Below are 25952 nucleotides of genomic sequence, written 5' to 3' on the forward strand. Positions count from 1 at the left end.
AACACGGAGAGGTCGAATTCAAACCCAACGGCTATAAGTGTAAAGTTTACACTTATAACCGGGTATAAGGACGAACAAACCGAATCTACTCGGATTCAAACTCCTCGGAGGTCGAAATGGTCGACCTAGGAGGAGGGACGTCACGTATGGACGTCTAACGTCTACCCGATGCGTTCAACACCACCGCATCGGGAGCACTTTAAACTAATCACGCGAAATGGGACCTCCACCGATATTCCAAGTGTTAGACTTACCAAGTCCGGGGTTCCACCAGCTAAGTCGAACGCACTGAACACTGCACCACTCACGGACACAGCACGCGCGACGCGGATGAAGACGCGACACTCCGGTGAGCGAGTCGGAAAAACACAAATAAAATAAATACTTAAGCTACTGATGGGAAAGATCAAGTGATATAGAGTGCAGAAAACTGATTTTTGGAAACTCTTATTGAGCCGGTCCCAGAGGCACTGCAATACTGGGTCGACTCGCGGCGGAGGTGGAGCAAGCCCCAGCGGTCCGCCTTTTTCCAAAAATCAGGTTAATATTCTGACTCCTAATGAGGAGTGTATCAGATATTAAGCTGATAAGAACAGATAAGACGTTTATTTTAACAATTAATGTTCCCCCGGGGCCGAAGCCCCAGGGGTTATACATTTGTTTTACACAATATATTCGCACTACTCCGCACGAATTCACTTATACCTCATCTTCTGTCTACAACCGTGCTAGGGGATAAATCCCTGCACTGTCCATTAATTTCATGACAACCTCACTATGAGGTGAAACTAGCGTCATACATCGAAATAGTACAAAGCGATAACGTGACCTAGGCACGTATTAACAGCATATTTGTTCAATATAATAATAATAGTATCAAAAAGTAACATAGAGTCTGATTTATATGTATAACAAACAAGTCAACTTATATTATATAAGCGTAATACATGACATAGTTGACTAGATGGTATTTCGACGCCAGTGTGCGGATGCACGCCTTACTGTAGTCAAACGAGTCCAGTCAGGAGGTATTAGCCGCTATCAGGTGGTCCAGAGCAACACAAGAAGGCATCGATGACCAAAATGCAATAAAATATAGAAGATAAGCAATATAGTCAAATAATAAAATAATAAACTAATAAAATAAAATAATCCATTAGATTAACACACACAGACGCGTAGAGCAAGAGAGAGAAGACGTAAAATAAAACAATACCTAGTACCATAGGGTATCAAGATAGTAAAGCAAAGTCAAGTAGTATAAAATAAGAATAGGAATAGAATACAATAGTGTGCGTAGGTAGAAGGGGCGTATTCTAGGAGACTTAGTCCATTTGTTAAGCCAGTGGACTCCCCTTTGTCACGCTCCAGTTGCATCCACGCGTCTTTAGTCTTTTGGTGTGGAGGCAGTGTGTGTAGTAAAAGTAGAAATAAAAGCAAGTTGAATAAAGAAAAGCAAGACATAGAAATACGAATAAAAAAAAAAAAAAAAAAAAAAAAGAAGCTAAAGATGAAGAGAACGAAAGAGATGTACGAAACTCACTCTAGATCCCAGCGACTCACCCTCCCGACTTACAGGTGTGGAGGCCCTAAGGATCCGCCGGCGGCACCACCCCAGGGACGCGGGCGCCTCCACTGCTCCCGCTCAGCGCCGCCGATGTCGACCCCGCCTCGGACGTACCCCGTGGAGCCCGGTACTGACGCACCCCGGATACATGCTCCACGTAGATATCTCTGGACCAGGCTATTGTCTCAGATATCATGAGACGCCTCATCAGCGCTGCATAACGCTGAGAGACGCGCAGCAGGTCCAGGACAAACTCGTTTCCCGGGTCCCACGCGCCCAGGGCGCCGACGACGAACGCATCTACGTGGACTCGGTAGCCGCGCCTCCGCAATGATTCGGCGAGGGGCTGATACTTACGTATCTTCGCCATCCTCGCCTCCTCAATTGCCTCGAGAGTGTTCTCGAAAGGCACGGCCACGTCGACCACGACGATGTTTTTCGACAGCCCGTGCTCCACGACGATGTCGGGACGCAGGGCTGCCAGCTCGCCGTCGACTCCCGGGACGCGCTTATTGACCCGGAGCTCCCCTGGCAGACGGGCAGCCGCCACGAGCCTATGAACGAGGCCGTCATGCCGCAGCTGCCGGGCAGCGGAGTGAGGACCGCAGTGGGAGAGCACGTGGGGAAGGCCCTCGAACTCATGCCCGCAACGCCGGCAACGCTTGTCACCGGTCCCCCACCGACGTGCTCCATTTAGCGGCAACACGTCGAGGCGGGCCCGGTGAACGAAGCGCCAATCAGCGAAGCGGACAAACCCCCCGGTGCGCAGAAAGTGGTTACTGACCGCGCAACGGGAGGTCGCGTCGAAAACCTTCCCCTGGTCGGGCTTCCGAAGAAGCCTTTCCAGGTAGCACTCTCCCACTGCTGCCCTCAGCCTCCGCGTGACTTGGCCCTTGGCAGCAGGCGGCACAACAACGCTACGCCCATTCCGGGAGCGACAAACGACCGAGAGTTCTTCACGAACCTCGTCCCATCTCCAACTGAATCCCAGCCGCGCACATGAACGAATCCCGACGTTCCTTACCCGCGACCAGAACGAAGCCCGGCCCGCCGATGGCCTCGCCATCTCGCCCGACAAAGAGCCGGAGAGATAGTCGGCAAGGCCCCTGCTCCCAAGGGTCCGACCGGCCTTCTCCCGCACGGCGTCACACAGCGCTGACCTGGCCAAGTCCGCGACGACCGGGTCGCTCGCGTTCAATAACCTGAACGCGTGCGACACGGTCGCCACGTCGGCCAGATCCACCAGCGGGAGAAGGCCGCACCCACCCCAAGCGGGGGGGATATAGACCAGCTCCGCACTGGCACGCTGCGGGAGGTGCAACCACCTCTTTACCGTGCGTTTGATGACCCTGTCGGCATCGGCTAAAGCGGTTCTTCGCACGTGGCCTCCCCTGAACGCGAAATCGAGGCGTGGCAACAAGAATGTCGCCACGGTCTCGATTTTTTGCCAGGGGGCGAGCAGGGAATCGTCGACCGCGCGAAGATCTACTAGTAAGGCTTGGATCGTCGGATACGGGGTTTGGTCGATCCGAACCCCGGTCGGCACTCCCAGATGCTCGTAACTCTGCCCCTCCGACAGGGCAGGAACGAGTCCCCCGACTAGACGGAACTCGGTGCTAGCGACTCTCCCGTCCCCTCTGATGTGCAGGGTTGCACACTTCGAGGGGTTGAAGGAGAGCCCCAGCTGCCGAGCCGTCCCCTCTGCTGCTTGCAACAGCCTTCCCATTCCGTCGACGGATGACGCGACGAGTGCCACGTCGTCTGCGTACGCCAGGGCTGTCACCTTATGCCCTCTCACACTCAGACCCTCCACCGAGTCCACGGCCCCGCGAACCATGGCCTCAATGGAAAGGTCGAATAGGATCGGGCTAAGTGGGCAGCCCTGCCTCACCCCCGACTTCATGGGGATCCAGGGCGTGTACCCTTCAGCGGTACGGACCCGCGTCGCCACGCCGTCGTAAAGGCTGGCGACGATGTTGATAAGCGGCCGGGGAGCGCCGGCGCCGGCCAGCGAATCGATGATGGTGGCGTGGGGAACCGAACCGAAAGCGTTGGCCAGATCCAACCACGCCACCACCACCTCCCTACGCTGCTTACGAGCGGCAGCCATGGCCTGCTGAAGCACAAAGTTGTGCTCCAGACAGCCTTCGAAGGGCAAGAAGCCCTTCTGTGCTTGGCTGAGCCGCTTGTTGACTACGGCCCAACGAGTGAGCCGATCGGCGACGACCGCCGCGAAGAGCTTGGGGGTGACATCACCCAGGGCGATAGGCCTCCAATTCGATAGGTCCTCGCGATCACCCTTCTTGAAAAGGAGGACGGTGTTGGACTGCTTCCAGCGCCCCGGAATCTTCTCAATGCGGCGGCAGGTGTTGAATACCGCCGTAAGGAGGACCGCTCCTGGGTCCCCCCTCCGTAGGTCACCATAGGTCAGACCGTCGGGTCCGGCGGAAGAAGCAAGCTTCATCCGCTTTAGCCGACGGCTGACCTCGGCTTCCGTGAAGGGGGAAACCAGGGCATCGTTCGACTCAGTGGTCGGGTCCTCCCCATAGAGAGAGGGAAGGCTACCAGGGCGGGCTCGGAGCGAGTAAACGTTCGTAAAGTGCTCCTGGACCCGTTCCAGGGGCACACTGCAATGGGGAGATTCTCCGGCGAGAATCTCCCGCACCGCGCGCTTCCGATCCGCCCTGAAAAGACGTTGGATTCGGGTAGCCTCCCCTACGCGATCCGGGACGCTGGGAGGGCCATCGCTCACCATCGAATTGGCCACATCACCCCGACGCCCCTCACTCCCCGCGACTGGCCGGCGCCGACCGGCCCCCCCGTTGGAGGCGGCACTCCGTGCGCCAGCCCCGGGTCCCGCGGCCCTCCGCCCCTGAAAGTACTCGTCCACCTTCGTGGCGAGCGCCTCCAGTTGCTCGGGTGATCCCACCCCCTCCGCGAAGGCCACTAACCGCGCCCTTGCGGCAACGTCCACCTCCCGGCGTCCCCTAGATCGGGGTCTACCGGTTGGTGGCGCGCCGGACGCAGCGTCGCGACCTCCACCTCGGGGATGGGGCACCCTAGATTGCCGCGGGGCCCGAGGCTGAGACGCCCCGCCTACCCGCTCGCAAGCAGCCGGGAAGCCCGATGTCGCTGTCCCGCGCCGCCGCCCCACGGTCGCTGCAGGTGCACGACCGCCTCTGGTACCCGCGCGATACCCACGTGTCGCACTCACCGGGTGGCTTTCCCGAATGCTCGACGGGGCCGTCCTCACCGGAGCCTCCACGACGACGCTGCCCCGGGATGATGACGCGGGCGGGTCCCGCGCGCCTCCACACCTGCACACACAAACACACCCCCGGTTTCGCCCGGGGGAGTCAATAAAATTGTCATTAATGACCGGACTAATTGCCCGGTCAGTCAAAGGATAAAAACGATTTTCTGATAATAAATTATCTAGGTTGAGGCCCCCTTCCCCCTCCCTGGGGAGCCTCGGTGACCTTCGAGTGGAGGGACCGGTTCCCTCCACCCGCGGGGACGGCTGCCTTGGGGCCTCCTCTTCCCCCGACGAATCCGTGGTGGAGGTAATGGTGCGGTCCACCCACCGCCTTCTCCTCGCCGCTCCTGGTGTCGTGGATGTCCGTCCCCTCGCGGCGCTCGTATGGCTGTTCCTGCTGTTGTTGCTGCTGCTGCTACTGCTGCTGCTGCTGCCGCTGCTCCTGATGCAGCGGCGCCTCCTCGTTGTCCTGGCCGGTCCCTCCTCAGGAACGGCCGCCGGCGCTCTCTCATCGTCCGACGATGACGACGATGACTCATGGATGGTGGGGAGGGGCCTGGGCGAAGGTAGGGACCTCCTCTTCTCGGTTCCCTCCCCACGCGCCTCCACCCGAAGGGACACCCCGGTGGTCTGGGTGCCCCCTCTGACCCCCGGAGGGGACAGGCGTCCCCGAATCGGCCTCTTCGCGGACGACCCGGGCGGGAGGGACGTCGCCCGAGTCGTCCTGGCTGGCGGGGTGGAGGCGCGGCCCGTGGCTGGCGGCGTCCGCGCCGCGACGGTGACCGCCGTAGGTGTTTGGACGGCCACCGTCATTATAGGCGAGCCACGGACCGTGGTCGTCATCGTCGTGGTTGTTAATGTGGCCGGAGCGCTGCAGGGCGTAGGTGGAGGGCCCTGCAGTGGTGGTGTCGCTGGGGGGGCGCTGGAGGTGGTGGACGCGCCCCCCATTCTCTTCGCTGCCGCCCGCGTTATCCTGGGCAACGCGGGCGGGAGAGACGTAGCTCTGGTGTTTCTTGACACCACCGCCGCTCCAGCCACGGCGGACGGGCTGCCCCGGGTGACCTCCGCGAAGGTGGTGGTTGGGGTCACTTTCCTTGACGGAAGAATTCTTCTGGGCGGGTCGGGTTGGGGAGGCTCGGTCGACGCCCGCCTCTTCCTCCCAGCTGCTGCGGGCGCCGCCGGGCTCTTCTTCCCCCTTGCGGGGGCAGGGGGCGTGGTGGAGGTGCCCCCTGAACTTCTCCCCTTGACCCCCGACCCGCTGCTGGTCCTCGTTGTGTTCGGGCTAGCCTCGTCCGCGGAGGAGCGCCGGCTTCGTTGTAAGAACGCCGCGAGGGTGACGGAGCTCCGTGTCGCGGCGCTGCTCCCCACTACCGTCGTTGTTGATGTTGTGGTCGCGGTGGTGGAGGCTCTCGTGGTCCTTGTTGTCCCGGCGGTGGGTGGACGAGTTCCTCGCCGGGGTTGCGTGGTGGTGATGCCTTTGGTTGACGTTCTGGAGGAGGCCCCTCTCGACGCCGCGGATGTTGTTGTTGTTGTCGTTGTCGTCGTTGTTGTTACTGCTGCGGTGGAGGCAGCCGTCCCCGTTGCTCTGAAAACATTTGATCGAGCAGAAACAGTTCGTGGTCTGGTGGAGGCGCACGTCGTTGCGCCCCCACAGGTCACCGGGGACACACCCAAGGGGGGGAAAGAGACCTCGCTCTCGACGGATAACTCCGTCACGTCAAGAGGTCGCGACTCGGCAACGCTATCGCCGGGCGTTGCGCGAGCGGCACTCCCTGCAAGGGAGTTGTGTCTAACGGAGACACACGGACCCCCGGTGGACGGGTGTTTTGTTTGGTGGTGCGACTTCACACGCTTCAGTGCATACGCACTTTCGTCGGTGAAGCCGCACTCACCGCACACCCACCTTTTGATCGCACCGGGGTGATGGATCTTTAAGTGTTTAAATAAATCCGTGTGTCTCAGATAGACACACGCTCCCTTTTTGCACACAGTTCTGCCAAGGTAGCAGAACGGGCAAGGAAATTCCGCAGGGAACGGGTAATGCAGCAACACCACGCTATTTTCACTTGAACTTGTATTATTACTGCTATTACCCGCCATCGTTACAATAGTGTCGCAACGCAAGCACTCGGCTCGTCGAAATAAAATAAATAATCAAAGTAATAAAACAATACGCTCACCGGAGCAAACACAGACGGTTAACGGTCGAGCGAACGAACACGTAAGACAAAGGACAAATTGAATAAATAAATATATATACAGAATAGACAACGGACAATCCCGAACGCGAACGCGAATAAATTAATCACTTAATACGAATTAACGACGACGGAGAATCTAATAAAGTAAAATAAAATAAAATGATATAAAACAATTCCGCTGTGCCCGGTGGACACAGCCCCGCACGAACGAACCGTGCTTCGCGTACGTGACCAGCAACCGCGACGGTTTAACTTTTCACGATACACTCCACACGGCCTGGAAAACTCCGGAAACGCGACGTATCGAGTTACACGGGGTGTAAAGGGCCTCCGTGTACCCCGATCTCTTAATTAAAACAAATAAATCGGTGATTTTAATTAATCTACAGCTGCTATTTCGCAGCGACGACCCGTAAAATCGAGCAAAAAAACTCGAATTACGGGCGTACGTGCAAACAGTCTAACACCCAAAACACGGAGAGGTCGAATTCAAAACCAACGGCTATAAGTGTAAAGTTTACACTTATAACCGGGTATAAGGTCGAACAAACCGAATCTACTCGGATTCAAACTCCTCGGAGGTCGAAATGGTCGACCTAGGAGGAGGGACGTCACGTATGGACGTCTAACGTCTACCCGATGCGTTCAACACCACCGCCTCGGGAGCACTTTAAACTAACTACGCGAAATGGGACCTCCACCGAAATTCCAAGTGTTAGACTTACCAAGTCCAGAGTCCACCAGCAAGCCGAACGCACTGAACACTGCACCAAACACGAGCACAGCACGCGCGACGCGGATGATAACGCGACACTCCGGTGAGCGAGTCGGAAGAACACAGAATAAAATGATACTTAAAAAGCTACTGACGGAGAAGATCAAGTGTGTGTTTGACTAGATAAAAAAAACTGATCTTTGGAAACTCTTATTGAGCCGGTCCCAGAGGCACTGCAATACTGGGTCGACTCGCGGCGGAGGTGGAGCAAGCCCCAGCGGTCCGCCTTTTTCCAAAAATCAGGTTAATATTCTGACTCCTAATGAGGAGTGTATCAGATATTAAGCTGATAAGAACAGATAAGACGTTTATTTTCAATTAATGTTCCCCCGGGGCCGAAGCCCCAGGGGTATACACTTATTTTACAGGATAATTCGTGTTACTTCCGCACAAATTGGATCAGAAGATATAAATATAATACATAGGATAGTGCTGTGGGACAAGTCCCTAGAGCGTCCATTGTGAGTGTAGTCGATTTAAAGTGAAATGAACATTGCATCGTTCAATAGATTGTCGCAAGATATCAACAAGTATCGTGACACAAGGCACGGTTTAACAAATTAGCTTTTCGATAAAACATCAATATGATAACATAGAATATAGAGAAAAATAAATAATTTATGTATAAGGAATATAACATCTTCAACGTAGTATGACGCGTAGCACGACGGGCTCGATGAGTTCCGAGCATCAGTGTGCGGATATACGCCTCACTGTAGTCACTCGAGAAGGGTCGAGGGGTCCCAGCCGCCACCGAGTGGTCCATAGGGACAGCAGTTAGTGCTCAGGTTGTAATAAGATGGAATAAAACAATATATATAGTAAAATAGAGTAAGCTAGAATAATACAGTCAAACAAAATAAAATAGAATGTTGTATAGTATGGCACAGTAAGGTAGGCGCATAAATAAATAAAAGAATAATACGAAGAAAACATTATAAGACGAAATGAGAAAGAAGAGAAAGAACAATATACAGTAAGGTAGGTAAAATAGGAATAGAGTAAAGTCAAATAAATAAAATAAAATCCAATAAATTAGATTAAGATATAATAGGTAGGATAAAATACAATAGAGTAAGTTAAGTAAAATAAACTAAGTCATTTCGATTTAACTTAATACTTTACTTCTCATTTCGCGTGGAGGCAATAAATAAAGCGCAGACCAGACAGACCAAACGGAACAAAATAAAATAGAGTAGAATAAAATAGAATTCTTTAAAGCAAGAGCTTACTACAGACCCTCGCGGCCAGTCCTCTCAACCCGCAGGTGTGGAGGCACTAAGGGCCCGCAGGCGACACCACCCCAGGGACGCGGGCGCCTCCACTGCTCCCGCTCAGCGCCGCCGATGTCGACTCCGCCTCAGACGTACCCCGTGGAGCCCGGTACTGACGCACCCCGGATACATGCTCCACGTAGATATCTCTGGACCAGGCTATTGTCTCAGATATCATGAGACGCCTCATCAGCGCTGCATAACGCTGAGAGACGCGCAGCAGGTCCAGGACAGACTCGTTTCCCGGGTCCCACGCGCCCAGGGCGCCGACGACGAACGCATCTACGTGGACTCGGTAGCCGCGCCTCCGCAATGATTCGGCGAGGGGCTGATACTTACGTATCTTCGCCATCCTCGCCTCCTCAATTGCCTCGAGAGTGTTCTCGAAAGGCACGGCCACGTCGACCACGACGATGTTTTTCGACAGCCCGTGCTCCACGACGATGTCGGGACGCAGGGCTGCCAGCTCGCCGTCGACTCCCGGGACGCGCTTATTGACCCGGATCTCCCCTGGCAGACGGGCAGCCGCCACGAGCCTATGAACGAGGCCGTCATGCCGCAGCTGCCGGGCAGCGGAGTGAGGACCGCAGTGGGAGAGCACGTGGGGAAGGCCCTCGAACTCATGCCCGCAACGCCGGCAACGCTTGTCACCGGTCCCCCACCGACGTGCTCCATTTAGCGGCAACACGTCGAGGCGGGCCCGGTGAACGAAGCGCCAATCAGCGAAGCGGACATACCCCCCGGTGCGCAGAAAGTGGTTACTGACCGCGCAACGGGAGGTCGCGTCGAAAACCTTCCCCTGGTCAGGCTTCCGAAGAAGCCTTTCCAGGTAGCACTCTCCCACTGCTGCCCTCAGCCTCCGCGTGACTTGGCCCTTGGCAGCAGGCGGCACAACGACACTACGCCCATTCCGGGAGCGACAAACGACCGAAAGTTCTTCACGAACCTCGTCCCATCTCCAACTAAATCCCAGCCGCGCACATGAACGAATCCCGACGTTCCTTACTCGCGACCAGAACGAAGCCCGGCCCGCCGATGGCCTCGCCATCTCGCCCGACAAAGAGCCGGAGAGATAGTCGGCAAGGCCCCTGCTCCCAAGGGTCCGACCGGCCTTCTCCCGCACGGCGTCACACAGCGCTGACCTGGCCAAGTCCGCAACGACCGGATCGCTCGCATTCAATAACCTGAACGCGTGCGACACGGCCGCCACGTCGGCCAGATCCACCAGCGGGAGAAGGCCGCACCCACCCCAAGCGGGGGGGATATAGACCAGCTCCGCACTGGCACGCTGCGGGAGGTGCAACCACCTCTTTACCGTGCGTTTGACGACCCTGTCGGCATCGGCTAAAGCGGTTCTTCGCACGTGGCCTCCCCTGAACGCGAAATCGAGGCGTGGCAACAAGAATGTCGCCACGGTCTCGATTTTTTGCCAGGGGGCGAGCAGGGAATCGTCGACCGCGCGAAGATCTACTAACAAGGCTTGGATCGTCGGATACGGGGTTTGGTCGATCCGAACCCCGGTCGGCACTCCCAGATGCTCGTAACTCTGCCCCTCCGACAGGGCAGGAACGAGTCCCCCGACTAGACGGAACTCGGTGCTAGCGACTCTCCCGTCCCCTCTGATGTGCAGGGTTGCACACTTCGAGGGGTTGAAGGAGAGCCCCAGCTGCCGAGCCGTCCCCTCTGCTGCTTGCAACAGCCTTCCCATTCCGTCGACGGATGACGCGACGAGTGCCACGTCGTCTGCGTACGCCAGGGCTGTCACCTTATGCCCTCTCACACTCAGACCCTCCACCGAGTCCACGGCCCCGCGAACCATGGCCTCAATGGAAAGGTCGAATAGGATCGGGCTAAGTGGGCAGCCCTGCCTCACCCCCGACTTCATGGGGATCCAGGGCGTGTACCCTTCAGCGGTACGGACCCGCGTCGCCACGCCGTCGTAAAGGCTGGCGACGATGTTGATGAGCGGCCGGGGAGCGCCGGCACCGGCCAGCGAATCGATGATGGTGGCGTGGGGAACCGAACCGAAAGCGTTGGCCAGATCCAACCACGCCACCACCACCTCCCTACGCTGCTTACGAGCGGCAGCCATGGCCTGCTGAAGCACAAAGTTGTGCTCCAGACAGCCTTCGAAGGGCAAGAAGCCCTTCTGTGCTTGGCTGAGCCGCTTGTTGACTACGGCCCAACGAGTGAGCCGATCGGCGACGACCGCCGCGAAGAGCTTGGGGGTGACATCACCCAGGGCGATAGGCCTCCAATTCGATAGGTCCTCGCGATCACCCTTCTTGAAAAGGAGGACGGTGTTGGACTGCTTCCAGCGCCCCGGAATCTTCTCCATGCGGCGGCAGGTGTTGAATACCGCCGTAAGGAGGACCGCTCCTGGGTCCCCCCTCCGTAGGTCACCATAGGTCAGACCGTCGGGTCCGGCGGAAGAAGCAAGCTTCATCCGCTTTAGCCGACGGCTGACCTCGGCTTCCGTGAAGGGGGAAACCAGGGCATCGTTCGACTCAGTGGTCGGGTCCTCCCCATAGAGAGAGGGAAGGCTACCAGGGCGGGCTCGGAGCGAATAAACGTTGGTAAAGTGCTCCTGGACCCGTTCCAGGGGCACACTGCAATGGGGAGATTCTCCGGCGAGAATCTCCCGCACCGCGCGCTTCCGATCCGCCCTGAAGAGACGTTGAATTCGGGTAGCCTCCCCTACGCGATCCGGGACGCTGGGAGGGCCATCGCTCACCATCGAATTGGCCACATCGCCCCGACGCCCCTCACTCCCCGCGACCGGCCGGCGCCGACCGGCCCCCCCGTTGGAGGCGGCACTCCGTGCGCCAGCCCCGGGTCCCGCGGCCCTCCGCCCCTGAAAGTACTCGTCCACCTTCGTGGCGAGCGCCTCCAGTTGCTCGGGTGATCCCACCCCCTCCGCGAAGGCCACTAACCGCGCCCTTGCGGCAACGTCCACCTCCCGGCGTCCCCTAGATCGGGGTCTACCGGTTGGTGGCGCGCCGGACGCAGCGTCGCGACCTCCACCTCGGGGATGGGGCACCCTAGATTGCCGCGGGGCCCGAGGCTGAGACGCCCCGCCTACCCGCTCGCAAGCAGCCGGGAGGCCCGATGTCGCTGTCCCGCGCCGCCGCCCCACGGTCGCTGCAGGTGCACGACCGCCTCTGGTACCCGCGCGATACCCACGTGTCGCACTCACCGGGTGGCTTTCCCGAATGCTCGACGGGGCCGTCCTCACCGGAGCCTCCACGACGACGCTGCCCCGGGATGATGACGCGGGCGGGTCCCGCGCGCCTCCACACCTGCACACACAAACACACCCCCGGTTTCGCCCGGGGGAGTCAATAAAATGTTCGGAATTGACCGGGCTGGTTGCCCGATCGGTCAATAAATAAAATCTATTGTTATTTATTAAATTATTAACATTGAGGCCCCCCTCCCCCTCCCTGGGGAGCCTCGGTGACCTTCGAGTGGAGGGACCGGTTCCCTCCACCCGCGGGGACGGCTGCCTTGGGGCCTCCTCTTCCCCCGACGAATCCGTGGTGGTTATGGTACGGTCCACCCACCGCCTTCTCCTCGCCGCACCTGGTGTTGCCGTGGATCGTCCCCTCGCGGCGCTCGTGTTACTCCTGTTGCTGCTGCTGCTGCTACTGCTGCTGCTGCTGGTACCGCTGCTTCCCAGGCAGCGGCGCCTCCGCCTTGTCCGGGCCGGTCCCTCCTTGGGAGCGGCCGCCGGCGCTCTCTCATCGTCCGACGATGACGACGATGACTCATGAATGGTGGGGAGGGGCCTGGGCGAAGGTAGGGACCTCCTCTTCTCGGTCCCCTCCCCACGCGCCTCCACCCGAAGGGACACCCCGGTGGTCTGGGTGCCCCCTCTGACCCCCGGAGGGGACAGGCGTCCCCGAATCGGCCTCTTCGCGGACGACCCGGGCGGGAGGGACGTCGCCCGAGTCGTCCTGGCTGGCGGGGTGGAGGCGCGGCCCGTGGCTGGCGGCGTCCGCGCCGCGACGGTGACCGCCACAGGTGACACGACGGCCACCGTCATTATAGGCGAGCCACGGACCGATGTCGTCATCGTCGTGGTAGTAAGCGTGGCCGGAGCGCTGCAGGGCGTTGGTGGAGGGCCCTGCAGTGGTGGTGTCGCTGGGGGGGCGCTGGAGGTGGTGGACGCGCCCCCCATCCTCTTCGCTGCCGCCCGCGTTATCCTGGGCAACGCGGGCGGGAGAGACGTAGCTCTGGTGTTTCTTGACACCACCGCCGCTCCAGCCACGGCGGACGGGCTGCCCCGGGTGACCTCCGCGAAGGTTGTGGAGGGGGTCACCTTCCTCGATGGGAGGATGCGTCGGGGCGGGTCGGGTTGGGGAGGCTCGGTCGACGCCCGCCTTTTCCTCCCAGCTGCTGCGGGCGCCGCCGGACTCCTCTTCTTCCCCTTAGAGGGGGCAGGGGGCGTGGTGGAAGTGCCCCCTGAACTTCTCCCCTTGACCCCCGACCCGCTGCTGGTCCTCGTGGTATTGGGGCTCGCCTCGTCCGCGGAGGAGCGCCGGCTACGTTGAAATAGCGCCGCGAGGGTAACGGTGCTCCTGGTAGCGGCACTCGAGCCCACCGTGGTTGTTGTTGTTGTTGTTGTTGGGGTGGTGGAGGATTTCGTCGTCCTTTTTGTTGTCCCGGCGGTGGGTGGACGGGTTCCTCGCCGGGGTTGCGTGGTGGTATTGGCTGTTGTCCTCTTTGACGTAATCGAGGAGGCCCCTCTCGACGATGTCGTTGTTGTTGTTGTTGTTGTTGTCGTCGTGGTTGTTGTTGCTGCAGTGGAGGCAGCCGTCCCCGATGCTCTGGAAACAGAGGAACGAGCAGTGACGGTTCGTGGTCTGGTGGAGGCGCACGTCATTGCGCCCCCACAGGTCACCGGGGACACACCCAAGGGGGGGAAAGAGACCTCGCTCTCGACGGATAACTCCGTCACGTCAAGAGGTCGCGACTCGGCAACGCTATCGCCGGGCGTTGCGCGGGCGGCACTCCCTGCAAGGGAGTTGTGTCTAACGGAGACACACGGACCCCCGGTGGCTGGATGGCGGACCTGGTGGTGCGCCTTCACCTTCTTCAGCGCATACGCGCTGTCGTCGGAGAAGCCGCACTCAGCGCAGGTCCATCTTTTGATAGCACCGGGGTGATGTAATTTTAGGTGTTTAAATAAATCCGTGTGTCTCAGATAGACACACGCTCCCTTTCTGCACACCGTTCTGCCTACAAAGCAGAAGGGGCAGGGAAATTCGGCAGGGAACGGGTACAGCAATTTCACCACGCACTCACTGTTGCTCGAATTACCATTGCTTGTACCCGCCATCGTTACGATAGTGTCGCAACGCAAACACTCGGCTCGTCGAAATAAAATAAATAATCAAAATAATAAAACAAAACGCTCACCGGAGCAAACACAAACGGTAACGGTCGGAACGGGACGAACACGTAAGACGAAGGACAAGTTGAATAAATAAGTATATACAATTATCACAAGGGACAACGCGAACGCGAACGCGAATAAATTAATATATTAACACGAATTAACGGACGAAGCGGAATCTAATAAAATAAAGTAAAATAAAATAAAATAATATAAAACAATTCCGCTGTGCCCGGTGGACACAGCCCCGCACGAACGAACCGTGCTTCGCGTACGTGACCAGTAACCGCAAACGGTTTAACTTTCCACGACACTCCACACGGCCTGGAAAACTCCGGAAACGCGAAGTATCGAGTTACACGGGGTGTAAAGGGCCTCCGTGTACCCCGATCTCTTGATTAAACAAATAAAACGGTGATTTTAATTAATCTAATAGCTGCTATTTCGCAGCGACGACCCGTAAAATCGAGCAAAAAACTCGAATTACGGGCGTACGTGCAAACAGTCTAACACCCAAAACACGGAGAGGTCGAATTCAAACCCAACGGCTATAAGTGTAAAGTTTACACTTATAACCGGGTATAAGGACGAACAAACCGAATCTACTCGGATTCAAACTCCTCGGAGGTCGAAATGGTCGACCTAGGAGGAGGGACGTCACGTATGGACGTCTAACGTCTACCCGATGCGTTCAACACCACCGCATCGGGAGCACTTTAAACTAACTACGCGAAATGGGACCTCCACCGATATTCCAAGTGCTAGACTTACCAAGTCCGAAGTCCACCAGCAAGCCGAACGCACTGAACACTGCACCACTCACGGACACAGCACGCGCGACGCGGATGAAAACGCGACACTCCGGTGAGCGAGTCGAACACAGGTTAAAACGAATACTTATAGCTACTGATGGATAAATCAAAGTGCGTGGGTTTTGACTAGATAAATAAAACTGATCTTTGGAAAAGGCTTATTGAGCCGGTCCCAGAGGCACTGCAATACTGGGTCGACTCGCGGCGGAGGTGGAGCAAGCCCCAGCGGTCCGCCTTTTTCCAAAAATCAGGTTAATATTCTGACTCCTAATGAGGAGTGTATCAGATATTAAGCTGATAAGAACAGATTAAAAGCGTTTATTTAACAATTAATGTTCCCCTGAGGCCGAAGCCCCAGGGGTATACAATATGTTTACAATATCTCCGTGTTTAACCGCACGAATTAACAAATACAAAATATTTTGTTATAAGTTGTGCTGGGGGCTAACCCCTGACGCATCATCTTATATAGAATTATGACAATAATTTAATGTACAAAGTACACAGCTCGACAGTAGTACAGCAATATATAACTACATGACCGATCAATAGTCATGTATGAGTCAAAGTAATAGCGATAAACTTCAATATAATATTGCACAATGCACATGGGTATGTCGCATAGTGTGTGCACAGACTTTGAGCTTAACATGCATGCATCTGGCTATAGTTCCTTAGATGTAAGCGTCCTCATTCATAGGTCCTGGTGCGGATGTACGCTTTTATCCGAGTCACGCATGTTAGGTTGGGGGGATACCGGCCGCCATATGGTGGGTGGAGAAGTTGTATATATATATGAGTCTGTTACTAGCTAAGTTAAATAAAGAGAAATGAACAAGTAGATAAGTAAAAGATAATGAAAAGGTATCTTAAAGTAAACAGATCAGGTTGAAATAGTAAAATAGTAAGATAAGATAACATGAGGTAGAGTAGACTAAGTAAATAAGGTAAAATAAAATAAATAGAGTAGAGTACAATAACATAAAATAGGTAAAACAAGATCAAGTTAATAAGTAAATAGTAAATAATAAAATAAATGGAGTAAGTAGCGTAAGATAAGATAAAATGTATAGAGTACAATAAGATAAAATAAAATATAATAGCTTAAATAGAATAAAATAAACCACAATAAGTTAAAGTAAGATAAAACATGATAGATAAAATAAGATACCATAGCTAGCATAAAGTAGGTTAACAAAGAATAGAATAGAATTAGTTACGTTAAGTGGAGGCCATACTGATCCAACTCCCCTCCCAGCGGCCAGACTCCCCGAACCGCAGGTGTGGAGGCCCTAAGGATCCGCGGGCGACACCACCCCAGGGACGCGGGCGCCTCCACTGCTCCCGCTCAGCGCCGCCGATGTCGACCCCGCCTCGGACGTACCCCGTGGAGCCCGGTACTGACGCACCCCGGATACATGCTCCACGTAGATATCTCTGGACCAGGCTATTGTCTCAGATATCATGAGACGCCTCATCAGCGCTGCATAACGCTGAGAGACGCGCAGCAGGTCCAGGACAAACTCGTTTCCCGGGTCCCACGCGCCCAGGGCGCCGACGACGAACGCATCTACGTGGACTCGGTAGCCGCGCCTCCGCAATGATTCGGCGAGGGGCTGATACTTACGCATCTTCGCCATCCTCGCCTCCTCAATTGCCTCGAGAGTGTTCTCGAAAGGCACGGCCACGTCGACCACGACGATGTTTTTCGACAGCCCGTGCTCCACGACGATGTCGGGACGCAGGGCTGCCAGCTCGCCGTCGACTCCCGGGACGCGCTTATTGACCCGGATCTCCCCTGGCAGACGGGCAGCCGCCACGAGCCTATGAACGAGGTCGTCATGCCGCCGCTGCCGGGCAGCGGAGTGAGGACCGCAGTGGGAGAGCACGTGGGGAAGACCCTCGAACTCATGCCCGCAACGCCGGCAACGCTTGTCACCGGTCCCCCACCGACGTGCTCCATTTAACGGCAACACGTCGAGGCGGGCCCGGTGAACGAAGCGCCAATCAGCGAAGCGGACATACCCCCCGGTGCGCAGAAAGTGGTTACTAACCGCGCAGCGGGAGGTCGCGTCGAAAACCTTCCCCTGGTCGGGCTTCCGAAGAAGCCTTTCCAGGTAGCACTCTCCCACTGCTGCCCTCAGCCTCCGCGTGACCTGGCCCTTGGCAGCAGGCGGCACAACGACACTACGCCCATTCCGGGAGCGACAAACGACCGAAAGTTCTTCACGAACCTCGTCCCATCTCCAACTAAATCCCAGCCGCGCACATGAACGAATCCCGACGTTCCTTACCCGCGACCAGAACGAAGCCCGGCCCGCCGATGGCCTCGCCATCTCGCCCGACAAAGAGCCGGAGAGATAGTCGGCAAGGCCCCTGCTCCCAAGGGTCCGACCGGCCTTCTCCCGCACGGCGTCACACAGCGCTGACCTGGCCAAATCCGCGACGACCGGGTCGCTCGCGTTCAATAACCTGAACGCGTGCGACACGGCCGCCACGTCGGCCAGATCCACCAGCGGGAGGAGGCCGCACCCACCCCAAGCGGGGGGGATATAGACCAGCTCCGCACTGGCACGCTGCGGGAGGTGCAACCACCTCTTTACCGTGCGTTTGATGACCCTGTCGGCATCGGCTAAAGCGGTTCTTCGCACGTGGCCTCCCCTGAACGCGAAATCGAGGCGTGGCAACAAGAATGTCGCCACGGTCTCGATTTTTTGCCAGGGGGCGAGCAGGGAATCGTCGACCGCGCGAAGATCTACTAGTAAGGCTTGGATCGTCGGATACGGGGTTTGGTCGATCCGAACCCCGGTCGGCACCCCCAGATGCTCGTAACTCTGCCCCTCCGACAGGGCAGGAACGAGTCCCCCGACTAGACGGAACTCGGTGCCAGAAACCCTCCCGTCCCCTCTGATGTGCAAGGTTGCACACTTCGAGGGGTTGAAGGAGAGCCCCAGCTGCCGAGCCGTCCCCTCTGCTGCTTGCAACAGCCTTCCCATTCCGTCGACGGATGACGCGACGAGTGCCACGTCGTCTGCGTACGCCAGGGCTGTCACCTTATGCCCTCTCACACTCAGACCCTCCACCGAGTCCACGGCCCCGCGAACCATGGCCTCAATGGAAAGGTCGAATAGGATCGGGCTAAGTGGGCAGCCCTGCCTCACCCCCGACTTCATGGGGATCCAGGGCGTGTACCCTTCAGCGGTACGGACCCGCGTCGCCACGCCGTCGTAAAGGCTGGCGACGATGTTGATGAGCGGCCGGGGAGCGCCGGCACCGGCCAGCGAATCGATGATGGTGGCGTGGGGAACCGAACCGAAAGCGTTGGCCAGATCCAACCACGCCACCACCACCTCCCTACGCTGCTTACGAGCGGCAGCCATGGCCTGCTGAAGCACAAAGTTGTGCTCCAGACAGCCTTCGAAGGGCAAGAAGCCCTTCTGTGCTTGGCTGAGCCGCTTGTTGACTACGGCCCAACGAGTGAGCCGATCGGCGACGACCGCCGCGAAGAGCTTGGGGGTGACATCACCCAGGGCGATAGGCCTCCAATTCGATAGGTCCTCGCGATCACCCTTCTTGAAAAGGAGGACGGTGTTGGACTGCTTCCAGCGCCCCGGAATCTTCTCCATGCGGCGGCAGGTGTTGAATACCGCCGTAAGGAGGACCGCTCCTGGGTCCCCCCTCCGTAGGTCACCATAGGTCAGACCGTCGGGTCCGGCGGAAGAAGCAAGCTTCATCCGCTTTAGCCGACGGCTGACCTCGGCTTCCGTGAAGGGGGAAACCAGGGCATCGTTCGACTCAGTGGTCGGGTCCTCCCCATAGAGGGAGGGAAGGCTACCAGGGCGGGCTCGGAGCGAGTAAACGTTCGTAAAGTGCTCCTGGACCCGTTCCAGGGGCACACTGCAATGGGGAGATTCTCCGGCGAGAATCTCCCGCACCGCGCGCTTCCGATCCGCCCTGAAAAGACGTTGGATTCGGGTAGCCTCCCCTACGCGATCCGGGACGCTGGGAGGGCCATCGCTCACCATCGAATTGGCCACATCACCCCGACGCCCCTCACTCCCCGCGACTGGCCGGCGCCGACCGGCCCCCCCGCTGGAGGCGGCACTCCGTGCGCCAGCCCCGGGTCCCGCGGCCCTCCGCCCCTGAAAGTACTCGTCCACCTTCGTGGCGAGCGCCTCCAGTTGCTCGGGTGATCCCACCCCCTCCGCGAAGGCCACTAACCGCGCCCTTGCGGCAACGTCCACCTCCCGGCGTCCCCTAGATCGGGGTCTACCGGTTGGTGGCGCGCCGGACGCAGCGTCGCGACCTCCACTTCGGTGATGGGGCACCCTAGATTGCCGCGGGGCCCGAGGCTGAGACGCCCCGCCTACCCGCTCGCAAGCAGCCGGGAGGCCCGATGTCGCTGTCCCGCGCCGCCGCCCCACGGTCGCTGCAGGTGCACGACCGCCTCTGGTACCCGCGCGATACCCACGTGTCGCACTCACCGGGTGGCTTTCCCGAATGCTCGACGGGGCCATCCTCACCGGAGCCTCCACGACGACGCTGCCCCGGGATGATGACGCGGGCGGGTCCCGCGCGCCTCCACACCTGCACACATAAACACACCCCCGGTTTCGCCCGGGGGAGTCAATAAAATTGTCATTAATGACCGGACTAATTGCCCGGTCAGTCAAAGGATAAAAACGATTTTCTGATAATAAATTATCTAGGTTGAGGCCCCCTTCCCCCTCCCTGGGGAGCCTCGGTGACCTTCGAGTGGAGGGACCGGTTCCCTCCACCCGCGGGGACGGCTGCCTTGGGGCCTCCTCTTCCCCCGACGAATCCGTGGTGGAGGTAATGGTGCGGTCCACCCACCGCCTTCTCCTCGCCGCTCCTGGTGTCGTGGATGTCCGTCCCCTCGCGGCGCTCGTATGGCTGTTCCTGCTGTTGTTGCTGCTGCTGCTACTGCTGCTGCTGCTGCCGCTGCTCCTGATGCAGCGGCGCCTCCTCGTTGTCCTGGCCGGTCCCTCCTCAGGAACGGCCGCCGGCGCTCTCTCATCGTCCGACGATGACGACGATGACTCATGGATGGTGGGGAGGGGCCTGGGCGAAGGTAGGGACCTCCTCTTCTCGGTTCCCTCCCCACGCGCCTCCACCCGAAGGGACACCCCGGTGGTCTGGGTGCCCCCTCTGACCCCCGGAGGGGACAGGCGTCCCCGAATCGGCCTCTTCGCGGACGACCCGGGCGGGAGGGACGTCGCCCGAGTCGTCCTGGCTGGCGGGGTGGAGGCGCGGCCCGTGGCTGGCGGCGTCCGCGCCGCGACGGTGACCGCCACAGGTGACACGACGGCCACCGTCATTATAGGCGAGCCACGGACCGATGTCGTCATCGTCGTGGTAGTAAGCGTGGCCGGAGCGCTGCAGGGCGTTGGTGGAGGGCCCTGCAGTGGTGGTGTCGCTGGGGGGGCGCTGGAGGTGGTGGACGCGCCCCCCATCCTCTTCGCTGCCGCCCGCGTTATCCTGGGCAACGCGGGCGGGAGAGACGTAGCTCTGGTGTTTCTTGACACCACCGCCGCTCCAGCCACGGCGGACGGGCTGCCCCGGGTGACCTCCGCGAAGGTTGTGGAGGGGGTCACCTTCCTCGATGGGAGGATGCGTCGGGGCGGGTCGGGTTGGGGAGGCTCGGTCGACGCCCGCCTCTTCCTCCCAGCTGCTGCGGGCGCCGCCGGACTCCTCTTCTTCCCCTTAGAGGGGGCAGGGGGCGTGGTGGAAGTGCCCCCTGAACTTCTCCCCTTGACCCCCGACCCGCTGCTGGTCCTCGTGGTATTGGGGCTCGCCTCGCCCGCGGAGGAGCGCCGGCTACGTTGAAATAGCGCCGCGAGGGTAACGGTGCTCCTGGTAGCGGCACTCGAGCCCACCGTGGTTGTTGTTGTTGTTGTTGTTGGGGTGGTGGAGGATTTCGTCGTCCTTTTTGTTGTCCCGGCGGTGGGTGGACGGGTTCCTCGCCGGGGTTGCGTGGTGGTATTGGCTGTTGTCCTCTTTGACGTAATCGAGGAGGCCCCTCTCGACGATGTCGTTGTTGTTGTTGTTGTTGTTATTGTTGCTGTAGCTGCTGTGGTGGCAGCCGTCCCCGATACTCTGCAAACATTGGTACCCTTAGCAGTAGTTGACGTTGTTGTGGCTCTGGTGGAGGCGCACGTCGTTGCGCCCCCACAGGTCACCGGGGACACACCCAAGGGGGGGAAAGAGACCTCGCTCTCGACGGATAACTCCGTCACGTCAAGAGGTCGCGACTCGGCAACGCTATCGCCGGGCGTTGCGCGGGCGGCACTCCCTGCAAGGGAGTTGTGTCTAACGGAGACACACGGACCCCCGGTGGCTGGATGGCGGACCTGGTGGTGCGCCTTCACCTTCTTTAGCGCATAAGCGCTATCGTCGGCGAAGCCGCACTCAGCGCAGGTCCACCTTTTAATCGCACCGGGGTGATGTAATTTTAGGTGTTTAAATAAATCCGTGTGTCTCAGATAGACACACGCTCCCTTTCTGCACACCGTTCTGCCTACAAAGCAGAAGGGGCAGGGAAATTCGGCAGGGAACGGGTACAGCAATTTCACCACGCACTCACTGTTGCTCGAATTACCATTGCTTGTACCCGCCATCGTTACGATAGTGTCGCAACGCAAACACTCGGCTCGTCGAAATAAAATAAATAATCAGAATAATAAAACAAAACGCTCACCGGAGCAAACACAGACGGTATAACGGTCGGAACGGGACGAACACGTAAGACAAGGGACAATAATAAATAAGTATATACACTAGAATAGACAACGGACAACGCGAACGCGAACGCGAATAAATTAATCACTTAATACGAATTAACGACGACGGAGAATCTAATAAAATAAAGTAAAATAAAGTAATATAAAACAATTCCGCTGTGCCCGGTGGACACAGCCCCGCACGAACGAACCGTGCTTCGCGTACGTGACTAGCAACCGCGACGGTTTAACTTTTCACGACACTCCACACGGCCTGGAAAACTCCGGAAACGCGAAGTATCGAGTTACACGGGGTGTAAAGGGCCTCCGTGTACCCCGATCTCTTAATTAAAGCAAATAAATCGGTGAATTTAATTAATCTAGAGCTGCTATTACGCAGCGACGACCCGTAAAATCGAGCAAAAAATTCGATTTACGGGCGTACGTGCAAAGTCTAACACCCAAAACACGGAGAGGTCGAATTCAAAACCAACGGCTATAAGTGTAAAGTTTACACTTATAACCGGGTATAAGGTCGAACAAACCGAATCTACTCGGATTCAAACTCCTCGGAGGTCGAAATGGTCGACCTAGGAGGAGGGACGTCACGTATGGACGTCTAACGTCTACCCGATGCGTTCAACACCACCGCCTCGGGAGCACTTTAAACTAATCACGCGGAAGGGACCTCCACCGATATTCCAAGTGTTAGACTTACCAAATCCGAAGTCCACCAGCTGAGTCGAACGCACTGATCACTGCACCACACACGGACACAGCACGCGCGACGCGGATGATAACGCGACACTCCGGTGAGCGAGTCGAACACAGGTTAAAACGAATACTTATAGCTACTGATGGATAAATCAAAGTGCGTGGGTTTGACTAGATAAAAACTGATCTTTGGAAAAGGCTTATTGAGCCGGTCCCAGAGGCACTGCAATACTGGGTCGACTCGCGGCGGAGGTGGAGCAAGCCCCAGCGGTCCGCCTTTTTCCAAAAATCAGGTTAATATTCTGACTCCTAATGAGGAGTGTATCAGATATTAAGCTGATAAGAACAGATAAGACGTTTATTTAAAAGTTAATGTTCCCCCGGGGCCGAAGCCCCAGGGGTATACACTTGTAGTACAAAGTAATTCATGTTGCTTCCGCACGAATTTGGTTATAAGAATAATATATAACGTAGGATAATGCTATGGGATCCCTCCCTAAAGCGTCCATTGTGATTGTGACATAGTTGTAATCAGGTGAGCATTGCACCATTCGATAAGTTGGCTTAGGTATAATACGAGCCGTGTGCTAGAAGACACGGATAGGCAACTTAACTTCTCAATAGATGAAATAAGATGTCAATATAGTAAACTACATAAATAATAAGTATAGAGTATAAACTATAAAATATGGTTAATGCCGATAAATAAAATATAATAAGTGCAATATTAACGTAACATAAAGTATATGTATGGACTTGGCGTGTTTATAGCGTCAGTGTGCGGATATACGCCTTCCTGTAGTCAGTCGAGTGGGGTTAGGAGGTACCAGCCGCCACCGAGAGGTCCAGAGGAACAGCTATTAGCAATTAGTGCTCGGATTGTGGCCAAAAGTAAGACAAACCAATAAATGTAATAAAATAAAATAAATAAAATAAAGTAAAATAGAGTAAGAAGGTAAAGTCAGGTAAAGTAAAATACAATATTATATGGTACTGTAGAGTAAGGTACGCGCGTAAGAGATAAAAGAAGAAAGAAGAAAAGCATTGAAAGGCGAAATGAGGAAAAGTAACTTATTATAAGATAAATCACCATAGAGTGAGGTGAGTAGACAGGACTAAAATAGAATAGTCAGGTGAGTAAAATAAATAGCTAGAAAAAGATAAAGAAAAAGATAAAATAGAAAAGAATAAGGTCCAGTGAAGTAAAATGAAATAAAATGAAATAGAATAGCTAACTTAAATTAGATAGATAGAATAGGTCAATTAACTCCTCATTTCGCGTGGAGGCAATATAGGCGCGAACCAGAGCAACTAACAGAACAACACAAAGTAGAATAACTAATGAAACAAGGTAGGGTGAATAAATAAATAGGTCAGCATAACCCAGAGCTTACTCCAGACCCTCGCGGCCAGTCCTCTCAGCCCGCAGGTGTGGAGGCCCTAAGGATCCGCGGGCGACACCACCCCAGGGACGCGGGCGCCTCCACTGCTCCCGCTCAGCGCCGCCGATGTCGACTCCGCCTCAGACGTACCCCGTGGAGCCCGGTACTGACGCACCCCGGATACATGCTCCACGTAGATATCTCTGGACCAGGCTATTGTCTCAGATATCATGAGACGCCTCATCAGCGCTGCATAACGCTGAGAGACGCGCAGCAGGTCCAGGACAAACTCGTTTCCCGGGTCCCACGCGCCCAGGGCGCCGACGACGAACGCATCTACGTGGACTCGGTAGCCGCGCCTCCGCAATGATTCGGCGAGGGGCTGATACTTACGTATCTTCGCCATCCTCGCCTCCTCAATTGCCTCGAGAGTGTTCTCGAAAGGCACGGCCACGTCGACCACGACGATGTTTTTCGACAGCCCGTGCTCCACGACGATGTCGGGACGCAGGGCTGCCAGCTCGCCGTCGACTCCCGGGACGCGCTTATTGACCCGGATCTCCCCTGGCAGACGGGCAGCCGCCACGAGCCTATGAACGAGGTTGTCATGCCGCAGCTGCCGGGCAGCGGAGTGAGGACCGCAGTGGGAGAGCACGTGGGGAAGGCCCTCGAACTCATGCCCGCAACGCCGGCAACGCTTGTCACCGGTCCCCCACCGACGTGCTCCATTTAGCGGCAACACGTCGAGGCGGGCCCGGTGAACGAAGCGCCAATCAGCGAAGCGGACAAACCCCCCGGTGCGCAGAAAGTGGTTACTGACCGCGCAACGGGAGGTCGCGTCGAAAACCTTCCCCTGGTCGGGCTTCCGAAGAAGCCTTTCCAGGTAGCACTCTCCCACTGCTGCCCTCAGCCTCCGCGTGACTTGGCCCTTGGCAGCAGGCGGCACAACAACGCTACGCCCATTCCGGGAGCGGCACACAACCGAGAGCTCTTCACGGACCTCGTCCCATCTCCAACTAAATCCAAGCCGCGCACATGAACGAATTCCGACGTTCCTTACTCGCGACCAGAACGAAGCTCGGCCCGCCGATGGCCTCGCCATCTCGCCCGACAAAGAGCCGGAGAGATAGTCGGCAAGGCCCCTGCTCCCAAGGGTCCGACCGGCCTTCTCCCGCACGGCGTCACACAGCGCTGACCTGGCCAAGTCCGCAACGACCGGATCGCTCGCATTCAATAACCTGAACGCGTGCGACACGGCCGCCACGTCGGCCAGATCCACCAGCGGGAGAAGGCCGCACCCACCCCAAGCGGGGGGGATATAGACCAGCTCCGCACTGGCACGCTGCGGGAGGTGCAACCACCTCTTTACCGTGCGTTTGATGACCCTGTCGGCATCGGCTAAAGCGGTTCTTCGCACGTGGCCTCCCCTGAACGCGAAATCGAGGCGTGGCAACAGGAATGTCGCCACGGTCTCGATTTTTTGCCAGGGGGCGAGCAGGGAATCGTCGACCGCGCGAAGATCTACTAATAAGGCTTGGATCGTCGGATACGGGGTTTGGTCGATCCGAACCCCGGTCGGCACTCCCAGATGCTCGTAACTCTGCCCCTCCGACAGGGCAGGAACGAGTCCCCCGACTAGACGGAACTCGGTGCTAGAAACCCTCCCGTCCCCTCTGATGTGCAGGGTTGCACACTTCGAGGGGTTGAAGGAGAGCCCCAGCTGCCGAGCCGTCCCCTCTGCTGCTTGCAATAGCCTTCCCATTCCGTCGACGGATGACGCGACGAGTGCCACGTCGTCTGCGTACGCCAGGGCTGTCACCTTATGCCCTCTCA

At 57.2% G+C, this 25952-nt stretch overlaps 4 pseudogenes; all 4 read right to left on the bottom strand.

The window, feature by feature from the left end:
- Positions 1-445: 445 nt before the first annotated feature.
- LOC143429493 (U2 spliceosomal RNA) lies at positions 446-622 on the bottom strand (annotated as a pseudogene).
- Positions 623-7947: 7325 nt separating this feature from the next.
- On the bottom strand, positions 7948-8122 carry LOC143429515 (U2 spliceosomal RNA; annotated as a pseudogene).
- A 7317-nt stretch (positions 8123-15439) lies between these two features.
- On the bottom strand, positions 15440-15617 carry LOC143429525 (U2 spliceosomal RNA; annotated as a pseudogene).
- Positions 15618-22935: 7318 nt separating this feature from the next.
- Positions 22936-23110, bottom strand: LOC143429501 (U2 spliceosomal RNA; annotated as a pseudogene).
- Between the last annotated feature and the right edge of the window lie 2842 nt (positions 23111-25952).

Source organism: Xylocopa sonorina, chromosome 11 (assembly GCF_050948175.1).
Source record: "Xylocopa sonorina isolate GNS202 chromosome 11, iyXylSono1_principal, whole genome shotgun sequence".
Classification (NCBI taxonomy): Eukaryota; Metazoa; Arthropoda; class Insecta; order Hymenoptera; family Apidae; genus Xylocopa; species Xylocopa sonorina.